Here is a 12,940-nt window from a genome sequence, read left to right on the forward strand (position 1 = left end):
TAAAAAGTGCTGTCTAATGGCATGGTGCTTGACTAATTCAATTTCTTTAACATACCGGTACTACCTTAAAAACAGAAATTATAGCATAAGTTATCTCAAAATACGGACTGGGATTACATATTAATATTTAAAATGAAAAATTCTTGCTCTGATGAAAAAAGGGCCTTTCATGATGTTACAGAAAAATAATTATAATTACATTAAATATATACCTCATATCACTGTCCACCACCGCCTGGACATTGAGTGCATAGTAGCCCTTCCTACACATAAAGATGTCGGGGTGCATAACCGGTGAAATGATAGGCACTAAACATACCGTCAATGGCACCAACTACATTCGGCAAACCACATTTCCGAAAGAATTTCAGTTTCACACTGCCCAGATCTTGTCCATCCAAAGGGAATCTGTATTGTTCATAGTAATATTAAATTACAGTACAGTAATCTTATAATATCTGAAGTATTCAAAATGGAAACAACAATCACAGATTGGAGAATACTTAATAAAGTCATTCTTAAGTCAATAATATCAAATCACGCATGAAAAACTTCACAGTTATAACATTATTTTCTAACTCAAATACTGTCCAAAAATTACTGTATGACAGGGCACTCGTTTGGCCGTTTTTGGGGCCGAATATGGGCCCCATTCCCCTCATAAAATAATATGTTTTTTTCCCCTTTCTCAGAAGAAAATTCCCATATTAATTGGTTGTTTGACACAACTAGATATGAACTCTCTTTCAAGTTATATCATAGAGCCTCTAAGGAAGGTTATTGCTGCAATATAGTTACATTTAGTTAGAAATGATTGAAAACTGTAGTAATAAATGTAAAAAGTAGTAACATATAATTATATGGCTAAAAACTTCCCCTTTTAGTTTTAAAACGACAAAAAATTCCCCTTTCTGAGGGTATGGGTACCTGTCCCCAAAAGTTGTCTAGTGCCCTGTATGAGCCACGCCATGAGAAAATCAACATAGTTTGTTTGCGACCAGCATGGATACAGACCAGCCTGCACATCCTCGCAATCTGGTCAGGATCCATGCTGTTTGCTTTCAAAGCCTATTGAAATGAGAGAAAACATTAGCGAACGAATGCGCAGGCTGGTTTGGATCCATGCTGGTCGCAAAAACACCATGTTGGTTTTTTCATGGCATGGCTCATATGATATTTGCATGGACATAATTTATGATAAAAATAGCTATATATAGCATAATTTCATTCAACCTCCCTATCAACTTTCATGATCTTAGGCCCAAACATTCTTCAGTAATCATCGGAAACTGTTAAACTGTTCCTGGTAGTTGTGACTTTGACCTTTGACCTACTGACCTCAAAATCAATTGGGGTCAACTGTAACGTCTGTTGGTCATGAACAACCTCCCTATTAACTTTCTTGATACATTGTACTACATCCAAGCATTCTTAAGTTATCATCTGGAAACTGTTTCACTGTTCTTGGTCACTGTGAACTTGACCTTTCACCTATTGATCTCAAAAGCAACAGAGGTCAACTGCTGGTTATGACTAACCACCCTATCTTCTTTTATGTTTCTAACCACAAACGTTCTTGAGTTATCATCCGGAAACGGATAGGTCTACAAACCGATTGACTGACATCTGCAAAGTAATATACCCCTCTTTCTTCAAAGATGGGCATAAATATAACAAGTATGCCCACAGGCAGAATGTTGGGCCCACCAGCACCTTTGACCTCTAAGTGTGACCTTGACCTTAGACCTGCTTCTTGCACATGACACTCCCGTCTCATAATGGTGACCAGTCATGCCAAATATAAACAAGATTGGCTCATGAATGTCAAAGTTATGGTCCGGACAAAATCGGACGGATGCATGGACAGATGGACGCACGCACTTACACCTAAAGTGGCGACTGTATTGACCTCACCACAAGCAAGCTTGACAATAAATCAGTCTAGGAACTCGTCTAAATACCAGCATAAGTTTAAATAATACTCTTCATACCATTCAAATATTTCTGGAAAATATTTAGGATGACAAGAAGACAAAGCTCTAAATACATAATAACACAGTATATTTAGACTTAAATACACATATAGTACATGAGCCATAGAGTTGATTGGTACCATCTGGGGGGATTAATTCTTCTAGTGATTTTTGGAAAGGCATACAACCCTGGAGTAAGAGAATATGTGATAGCAATGTATCAATGGTAGCTTTTGGTATGATATCATCTTGATATATGCCTACACTTAGATACAGGTTCAGGTGAGCTAAAATATATCCAATGTAGACATACGAATTATGGAACATGTGCTTTTCAGTTTGAATAATTGATGTATTTGTAACAAATGTTTTAAAACAAAATATTTCCTTAATTTTCTACATTTATGGGTTTGTTTCTTTGAATGAATAAATGTTAATTAAAATAACATCTTAATAGCATGGACAACTAATAAGCATAATTATAGCTCATAATTAGATTTTCTTCCGATAAATGTTAGACACTGAGGTACCATTTCCTCCTGCCTTCCCTAAGGAATCAATAAATATTCAACATTATGACTTTCGGAAAGTACATACCGAATGCTTTTTATTCCTACATAATGCCATTTAAACGTTAGGGCTTTCGTAACTTACGTGACATTTAATATGTTTCCTAAAAACATTTAAGACGACGAAATAGTGCTACACAATGATTAAGAAAAAGTGCAGTCTGTAGTTTATTAACAACCATATACATGTATAACAATGAATTGAATGTGCTTAAAAACAATACTAGTACATGTATATCTTTCATGTACTCTTTAAAACCTTAATTAGTGAAATTTACGTAACAGTGATTTTATTCCAACATTATAGATATTTTACTTGTACTAATAACCCAATGACCAAGATGTTTATGATTCTTCAATATAATTGAAAGTACAGACTGAATAGTGTTTCTTATAACTATTTTTCTACAGTGGTAGGAACTTTTCCATGATGTAATCTCCGTATAAGTTTTATGTTACCAAAATGTACAAAACTGAAATTTCTGAAGTGAAGAAAATGCCCTGCACAGATCGGGAAAAAATTAAAACATTTTATAATAACTACATAATTTGTGTTGTTGAACTAGATATTTACTAGAATGCAGTGAATCACCATCCCGTTTCAATAGTTGTACGAATTTTACGTGACAAAGATATGTGTTACTAAAATCAGTACAAATCAATTATAAAGAACGTAATTATATATGTATATATACTGAAATACATTTTAGAAATGGGCCTTAAACAAGTAGAATACAAATAGATACTCATTGGAACACCATGACTTCATAGGGACAGAATCATTCTTAGTTTAAATATTAGAAATCTCCTGACACTTACTTATTAACAGATGACACATATATTTAACCTTAATTATTTCACCTTCAACCGGTGTTTATGTAAACAAGTAAAGGAACTTGCTGTCAACTCAAGCCTTGAAAATCTGTTGAAAGTCAAACAGCGTTCAAAGAGTACTTTCAAAAGTACCAACACTTCAAAAGTGTCAGAGGGAGACATCACGGAAAAGGGCACACTTCTGTATATACCTTATTGATATTATTCATGATATAATGGCATTAATACTTATAAAATGAAACTTTTCCACTTTTGTACATCAATAATAAGTCTTGAAAGAAGTAAAAACTTACTAGAAAAAAGGGGAAAATATCGGAATAAAATGTTTGGTCCCAGTGGGGCTTGAACCTATGCCCCCTGAAAATTGCAGTCAAAGTAGGTTTATGGTAGTATTTGAATACTCTTCAAAGAGGAGGTACCTTATTACGGGTCCAATACCTTAAGTGAATGCAGAAATATGCCACCATACCAATCTATTGAAAACGTACCTTACATCATTGATGGCGATGCTTTGATAGTAGATTTCATTGCAGATACATACTTTTCCAAAAGAATCTAGTCTGTTGAAAGAAAACGACGTGGAACTGCACCAACACTTCTATTTTCTGGTCAGATATACCAAATCATCCGCATAATTGGAAATATTCCATGAGTAATGATGACAATACAACTCAGTTATGTTCAGACAGCTAAATGTTGGGACGTCAACATGTGTGCTTTGATATACTTTACTTTGATGATGAACAACAGTTAGTGAACACTTTGAGTGACAAAAAGTTCGTTCTGATGAACCTGTTGACATAAACTAAACCAGTGAAACTGATGAAGATTATTCGCGTACCAATATTGACGATATGAAAATTGCAGACTCGGTTTGATTGAGTCTGTTCATGAGCAGTAATGGGTAATGCAACACTGTCATAACTAAGAATGTTCTAGTACGTTGAATACATAGAAAATGTGGTTTATTGAAAACAAAGAATAACCTTGACATGATATAGAACGATAATGACTGAAAATAATAACGACAGCATATTACCGATTAAGGTAACATATTGTAACGTAAATTACACTTTTACATTCAATTAATTAACATGGTATTTGATATCTAACCGAAGAATGATTTTATTGATTAGTTAAAATATTTCTTTTCTAAACATAATACTAAATAACAACGACTTTCACATGTTTATATGAAATATTATGAAAATCTTGATTTTATGGTAACGTACTGTACTGTATAAAAGTACCATTTGGTATTATTCAGCATAAATATGTTTACTGTTTAAGCATAAGGACACTGATACAGAATTAGGCATGAATATGCACCTTTTAGACAGATCAGATAGTAAAACATCATGTTTAAACAACATATTTTGTGTTTTTCGTCTACATGTGTATTGTCACGTAAATTACAGTAACAACAAGGTGACTTTGATATTAAAAACTATTGGTCTGCGAATAACTGTCTAACTGTTAATTTAACATATCAAAACTAGTTCAGAAACTGCTTTGATTTAACGATATTCATAGTACTTTTTTATTCCATATCATGTATAGAAGTATTAATTAATTTCAAACAAATAGGTAATGCACATTAATATGCCGTAAATTACAAGCGCCCCAATAGCCAATGGCAGACAACTTGGTTTTGTGGTATGTAGAATTCTACTACCTTATACTCTATGTATTTTAACATGTCATATTAGTTCAAGAATGAGCAAAATACCTTTCTAACTGCATATTATGAAACAAAATTTGTGTTCTTTAATTATATTTAAGCACTGGTCTATGTAAGTCTGTAATTGCAATCACTAAACGCTAAAGAAGCAATATTTTAATAACAGTTCTATTAAATACATAAAATACATAAACTGAGCTGTTTGTCTATCAATTTCCAAGTAAATATATTCCAAAATAAGAGAGAACCATTAGTTTGAAATAGAAAGTCTTCTTATGTATAACGGAAGTTTGATGAAAGCCTATTTTGGGGTGGTGTTACTAAATGACTAATAACGCACAAAAAGCTACCACCACTGCAATGCTATCACATAGTTTCTGAATTGTCAGATGTTTACCTATCCAAAAATAGCATTGAGCTTCAATCCCCTTGGATGGTACCGCTAGCTAAAATTTCTGGGTCTGGCTCATGGACTAATCATACCTTATGTTATCCACACGTCTGTTCAGAGCAGTTACGAATTCATCAACTGCAACTGCTGCGCCAGCTTTGCTTATGCCATGAATATCTGCAGTCTCTGATAAAAAAATCACCTTTACTTAAGTAACGCAGGCCAACAAGAATCTGAAGACAAAAGAATTCTAATGCAGAAAACGTGGATATAAGAAACATAAAATGTCATTTTATAAATTTTGAGAAATATTAAAACACAACTTGATTAGTTCAACTAGTACTAGTATTAGTTGTTATGGTTATCAAACAGAAGAGGGCATTACGACCACAAATAGGTTACACTGATTGCTTGAACAATAATGAACTTCTAATTTTCAAAGACATGCATTTTCAAAGCCAAAAATATTTACTAATTAAACGAAAGGGCAGACAGACACACACCAGGGTATAATATAATACGTCCCTTCGCAGGGTTGGCAAAAACCTGGGTATTAAGCATATTGCCCAGTCCAGTGGGTAATACTGGGAAAACCCGGGTTTTACTGGAAAATAGTGGGCAATAATGGGCAATATAATATTTCATTTCATACTTCAATACATATTTCAACACTTCAGTTGATTTACAACCCAAATAGTGATTGCAGTAGGTGATATCTGCATGCCTTAAATGCTGCAATATCTATAACAAGAGCTGTCGGAGGACAGCAACGCTCGACTATTCAACAGCTTTGTCAATTGAATGAATATAAAAGTTGAAAAAGGGGCATAATTCTGTAAAATGCAAAGTAGAGGTATTGAACCTCTGTACTGCATGTCATATCATGACAGCTGTGAACAAGTGTGTGAAGTTTCAATTCTTCCCAATTTGTGGATACTGAGATACATGTACCAGCTTACATACAAAAACTTAACCAAAAACAGCTAGGTCGAAAAAGGGGCATAATTTTGTAAAAATGCAAAGTAGAGTTAAGGGACCTTCACAGTGCAAGTTAGATCATGACAGTGAACAAGTGTGTGAAGTTTCAATCCATTCCAATTAGTGGATACTGAGATATCAGATTAAATACAAAAATTTAACCAAAAATTGCTAAGTCGAAAAAGGGGCATAATTTTGAAAAAAAAGAGAGTAGAGTTATGGGACTTGTTTAGTGCATGTCAGATCATGACAGTGATCAAGTATGTGAAGTTTCAATCCATTCCCATTAGTACGTACTGAGATACCAGCTTACATACAAAACCTTAACCAAAAATTTTTAGGTCAAAAAAGGGGCAAAATTTTGTAAAAAAGCAAAATAGAGTTATGGAACCTGTGCAATGTAGGTCAGTTTAATTACAGTGAATAAGTGTGTGAAGTTTCAATCCATTCCCACAAGTGGTTACTGAGATACCAGCTTACGTACAAAACCTTAACCAAATCGGGACGCGGACGCATGGGCGAGTCCAATAGCTCTACCATTCTATGAATAGGCGAGCTAAAAATCTATTAAATAATATTATTATGATGATGACTGAGTAGTTATTGATCAAGATTAGGGGCTTAAAGTTAGAAGTGTGAACAATTTAAATGTGGCCATCACATATAACCATGAAACTTAACCCTCACTTGTTGAGCTAGGCACATAATTAGGTGAAAATGTGCATTTTTTTACTATTTCAGGGGCCATAACTTTAAAAATAGGGGGCAGAGCCAGCCAAAAAATAAGAGGTGTGCAAGTTTATATCATGATAAAGACTTATGCAAGTTTTCAACCATTTATTTTAAATAAGTTTTGAGTTTGTTGCGTCACAAGGTGAAAATGTGCATTTTTGACTATTTCAGGGGCCATGACTCTGAAAAAAAGGGGGCAGACCAAAATGAAAAATAGGAGGTGCACAAGTTCATATTATGATTAAGACTCACGCAAGGTTTCATGAATTTATATCAAATACATTTTGAGCTAGGCATGTCACAAGGTGAAAATGTGCATTTTTGACTATTTCAGGAGCCATAACTCTGAAAATAGGAGGTGGAGCCAGATGAAAATTAGAAGGTGCGCAAGTTCATATCATGATAAAGACTCATGCAAGGTTTCATCAATTTATATCAAATACTTTTCGAGCTAGGCGCGCCTTGAACTTCATATGGACGGGCGGACAGACGTGCACGCACGGACAAGACCAAATCTATAATTATGCCCCCACCACTCATGGGAGGCACAAAAAGATTGCAAAATGTAAAGACTGGCACTGTGGTTAGTACCAAAATTTAGGGACTGAAAGCTCACAGACTGAAATGTTGCAGTGTGTTGGGTTTTAGATCAGCCTTTGACAACTCTATAGGGTACTAGGTAGCCAAAAAACCTTCTAGATATGCATCTTCTGTGTCAACAGAAAGGGTGTTTTGAAATTTTGGTATTATTCACACAAAACTCAGAAACAGACTTGGGAACGAAAAAACTATAAAACTTGTGTTCAGTTACAGAATGCTTTGTGATAAAGAAGAACGAAACTGTTAGACTATCATATGCTAAGCAAAATCTAGTTCAGTAGTTGTGACCAAGAGAGATCATTCAGTATGTGATCACTGACAGTGTATAGACTATATATACAAAGTAATACTGTGTCCTTTATAAACTCATGTATAAATGTTGAAGGGTGTTTACTTTCACATAAAAAAATATCTTGTAGGGTAAATAAACAATAATTTCGTTAATAAAACTGTTCTGTCAGCTACTACCACTTAATGTATCAAAAGGGGATTCAATTCCTCATTGATTTGAGCCGTGCCATGAGAAAACCAACATAGTGCTTTTGCGACCAGCATGGATTCAGACCAGCCTGCTTTTCGCTTTCAAAGCCTATTGCCATTAGGCCATACCAAATCGAATAATAGTTCTTAGAACATTTTTGAAAAAGAAATGGGAGCGAGTCAGCGAATTTTTTTTTCTCAATTTTGATTTTTTCAGAGGCGGGTAAATTTTACATGGAGTGAGCGGGTATTTTTCCCCCAGTTTGGACTATAGAGGAGGCGGTGATGATTATACAATAAAGTTAACATTTCTTTAAGAATAACACAGAAATCAAACATTTACAGTGTGATTAACACAGTAGATAGCTTTTCTATATGTTTTAAAGACTACATGAATGATTTTGCAAATAAATTATTGCCAAAACTCACTGAATCACTTTGTTTTTACTTTACACTCCAGATTTAAAACAAATGATGAACAACACCATTATTCCTGACTTCTTGAGTTTAAGTCATCAGCTACATGTATTACGGACGCATGAATTCCGATCAATATCACTTTGGCGTATTAAAACAGCGATAAAACCTGTTTTCCCGTTGTCATTCCGGACCGCGAAATCAGAAAAAAAAAAAATTTCGGAGATTTTTATAAGTACGTGCGGCGGCTGAATTTTTTTTCTCGGGAATGGAATCACTGATGCGGTTAGTCCTGGCTTCCAAAACTCTAAATGCCGCTTTTTTATATTTTGTTTTTATCATAGCTGCGGCTTTAGATCCAGCTAAACTGAGAGTGCTGAACCTGTTACTAAGTTCCGATGAACGACAAATCAATTTGGTATGGCCTTAAGAGAAACCATTAGCGAACAGCATGAATCCTGACCAGACTGCGCGGATGGGCAGGCTGGACTGGATCCATGTTAGTCGCAAAGCCACTATGTTGGTTTTCTCACGGCGTGGCTCATTCATTTAAATGTAAAAAAAAATATCAAATAGTATCCAAAATTACTAAAGTTATGATAATTTAAACCTATGTATGTACTGTATACGATTAATGTTTACTGTGTGTATACACTAATTACACGCAGTAAATCCAATAACTTTACATGACTGTGTACTTTGATTCATCCCCAAATATTCTGGTCCTCTAAAGTTTTGATGTTTACGCTTTAGATTGCCAGTCACAAATATATAAAGCAATATGAACGTGTATGGCAAGCCAATTGTCCAATAATTACGTGAACCCCGGTTCATGGTCGAAAAACTAGGATTAACGATCGATAAACTAGGTTTTTCGAACGTAAATCTAGGTTTTTCAAATACTAACCTATATTTCCGAGTGAAAACATCAGATACCGGGCGTAAACTACAGTTTACGCTCGTGAACCCAGGTTTACGTTCGATAAACTAGGTTTCTCGATTGAACTATGAATTTCGGTCGTTATCCTATGTTTACGACCGTAAACTTAGGTTTACGAGCGTGAACTATGGTTTACGACGTTATCCTATGTTTTCGCTCGAAAAAATAGGTTAGTATTTGAAAAACCTGGTTTTACGTTTGAAAAACCTGGTTTTATCGAACGTAAACCTAAGTTCACGCTCGTAAACCCAAGTTCACGTTCGTAAACATAGGTTCACGCTCGAAAATATAGGTTCAGGTCCGTAAACTATGGTTCACGGTCATAAATATAGGTTCACGTCCGTAAACACAGATTCATGGCCGTAAACCCATGTTCACGTCCGAAATTCATTGTTGATTCTATAATCCTAATATATCAACCGTAAACCATGGTTTACGTTTGATAAACTAGGTTTCTCGATTGAACTATGAGTTTCGGTCGTTATCCTATGTTTACGATCGTTATCCTATGTTTACGCTCGTAAACCCCGGTTCACGCTCGTAAACCATAGTTTACGACAGTGAACTGGGGTTTTCAATCGTGAACCTACATTAACGAGCGTGAACTATGGTTCACGGCGTTATCCTATGTTTTTGCTCGAAAATAAAGGTTAGTATTCGAAAAACCTAGTTTTACGTTCGAAAAACCTAGTTTATCGATCGTTAATCCTAGTTTTTCGACCGTGAACTACGGTTCACGTAATTATTGGACACTTGGCTTGCCATATTGTTACAAATCGATAAAAAACGGTTTTACGAAGGTAAACTGTAGTTCACGGCCGTAAACCTAGGTTCACGACCGTAAACATAGGTTTACGGCAGAAATTGATAGTTGATTTCATAATCCTAGTATATCAATCGTAAACCATGGTTTACGTTCGATAAACTAGGTTTCTCGATTGAACTATGAATTTCGGTCGTTATCCTATGTTTACAACTGTAAACTTGGGTTTACGAACGTGAACCTACGTTTACGAGTGTGAACTATGGTTTACGACGTTATCCTATGTTTTCGCTCGAAAAAATAGGTTAGTATTTGAAAACAAGAGATCACAGAGTGATCTTGGCGCCCACCAATGTACCATTTTTGAGTGTTCCAAATTTCAAGACTTACTGACTAGCTCAAGGTCAAATTTCATTTCCGTACACAACAGTGTGCATGTGGTCCAAATTCGAAAGCTGTAGCTTGAGAAATGTGAAAGTAGGTCACTAGATCAATTTCAAGGACGAAATGTGAAAGTAGGTCACTAGGTCAAAATCAAGGTCAAATTACACTTCAGAACACAAATTTATGCATGTGGTCCAAATTTAAAGCCTGTGCCTTCAAAAATGTGAAAGTAGGTCACTAGGTCAATGTCAAAGTTTGTTTCGGTACACAATCCTATGCATGTGGTCTAAATTTGAAGCCTGTAGCTACAGAAATGTGAAAATAGGCCACTAGGTCAATCTTAAGGTCAAAGTTCATTTCGGTACACAAAACTATGCAAGTGGTCCAAATTTGAAGGCTGTGGCTCGAGAAATGTGAAAGTAGGTCACTAGGTCAAAATCAAGGTCAAATTTTATTTCGGAACACAGAACTATGCATGTGTTCCAAATTTGAAGCCTGTACCTTCAAAAATGTGAAAGTAGGTCACTAGGTCAATGTCAAGGTCAAAGTTTGTTTCAGTGCACAAAACTATGCATGTGGTCCAAATCTGAAGGCAGTAGCTACAGAAATGTGAAAGTAGGTCACTTACTCACTAGGTCAAAATCAAGGTCAACTCATGTCAAGGTTCATCTTGCCACTCAAAACCATACATGTGGTCCAAATTTGAATGTTGTAGGTTATTGACAAGATTTTAAAATCTTTTCCCTATATAAGTCTATATGAACCATGTGACCCCTCAGGGCGGGGCCATATTTGACCCTAGGGGGATAATTTGAACAAACTTGGTAGAAGACCACTAGATGATGTCATATACAAAATATCAAAGCCCTAGGCCCTGTGGTTTTGAACAAGAGGTTTTTCAAAGTTTTTCCCTATATAAGTCTATATAAACCATGTGACCCCTGGGGCGGGGCCATATTTGACCATAGGGGGATAATTTGAACAATCTTAGTAGAAGACCACTAGATGATGTCATATACAAAATATCAAAGCCCTAGGCCCTGTGGTTTTGAACAAGAGGTTTTTCAAAGTTTTTCCCTATATAAGTCTATATAAACCATGTGACCCCCGGGGCGGGGCCATATTAGACCCCAAGGAAATAATTTGAATCATCTTGGTAGAGGACCACTAGATGATGCTTCATACCAAATATCAAAGCCCTAGGCTCTGTGGTTTTGGACAAGAAGATTTTCAAAGTTTTTCCCTATATAAATCTATGTAAATTATAGAAATAAACAAAGGGCCATAACTCACTAAAAAATTGTTGAACCAGTCTGATTTTCAGGGGGACACAACTAGGGTACCAATACATCATTCTGACAAAGTTTGGTTAAAATCCCCCCAGTAGTTTCTGAGGAGATGCGATAACGAGAAATTGTTAACGGACGGAAGGACGGACGGACTGACGGACGGAAGGACGACGGACCACGGACGCAGAGTGATTTGAATAGCCCACCATCTGATGATGGTGGGCTAAAAATGGTTTTACGTTTGAAAAACCTGGTTTATCGAACGTTAACCTAAGTTCACGCTCGTAAACCCAAGTTCACGTTCGTAAACATAGGTTCATGCTCGAAAATATAGGTTCAGGTCGTAAACATAGGTTCATGGCCGTAAACCCATGTTCACGCCCGAAATTCATTGTTGATTCTATAATCCTAATATATCGACTGTAAACCGCCCTTCTGTAGAATGTCCAGGGATTTCCATGGAGAAGTACATGGAATTATTCCATAGAGTATTGGAACAGATTTCCATGGAAAAAATCCAGTGTTCCATGGACAATTTGAAAGGTTTAGTCTGTTAATGTTTCTGGAAATATTCCATAGTATCCCTGGAAATATTCCCTGGTACACCTGGAAATATTCCATAGTATCCCTGGAAATATTCCCTGGTATCCCTGCAAATATTCACTGATACACCTGGAAATATTCCATAGTAACCCTGGAAATATTCCCTGGTACACCTGGAAATATTCCCTGGTATCCCTGGAAATATTCAATGGTACACATGGAAATATTCTCTGATACACCAAGTTTCTTACTGAAAAATCATGTTGTTAGTAGCTCAGTCAGAAACAAAAGATTTATAATGATAAATTTCTTGGTTCAAACTTTGACACTTGCACAATTTGTATTGAGTCTCAGGTCAGTCTGTGA

The 12,940-nt window shown here is 35.8% G+C and overlaps 1 long non-coding RNA gene across 3 annotated transcripts in view; it reads right to left on the bottom strand.

Moving 5' to 3' along the window:
* Positions 1–212: 212 nt before the first annotated feature.
* LOC123557117 (uncharacterized) overlaps positions 213–12,940 on the bottom strand; it is a 28,823-nt gene continuing 16,095 nt past the window's right edge. For all 3 annotated transcript variants that reach the window (XR_008369102.1, XR_008369101.1, XR_008369103.1), the window contains 2 exons: positions 5,541–5,681; positions 213–408 (listed from right to left, as the gene is read on the bottom strand). This is a non-coding gene — a long non-coding RNA (uncharacterized LOC123557117). The remainder of the gene's footprint in view (positions 409–5,540; positions 5,682–12,940) is intronic.

Source organism: Mercenaria mercenaria, unplaced genomic scaffold, assembly GCF_021730395.1.
Source record: "Mercenaria mercenaria strain notata unplaced genomic scaffold, MADL_Memer_1 contig_2868, whole genome shotgun sequence".
NCBI lineage: Eukaryota > Metazoa > Mollusca > Bivalvia > Venerida > Veneridae > Mercenaria > Mercenaria mercenaria.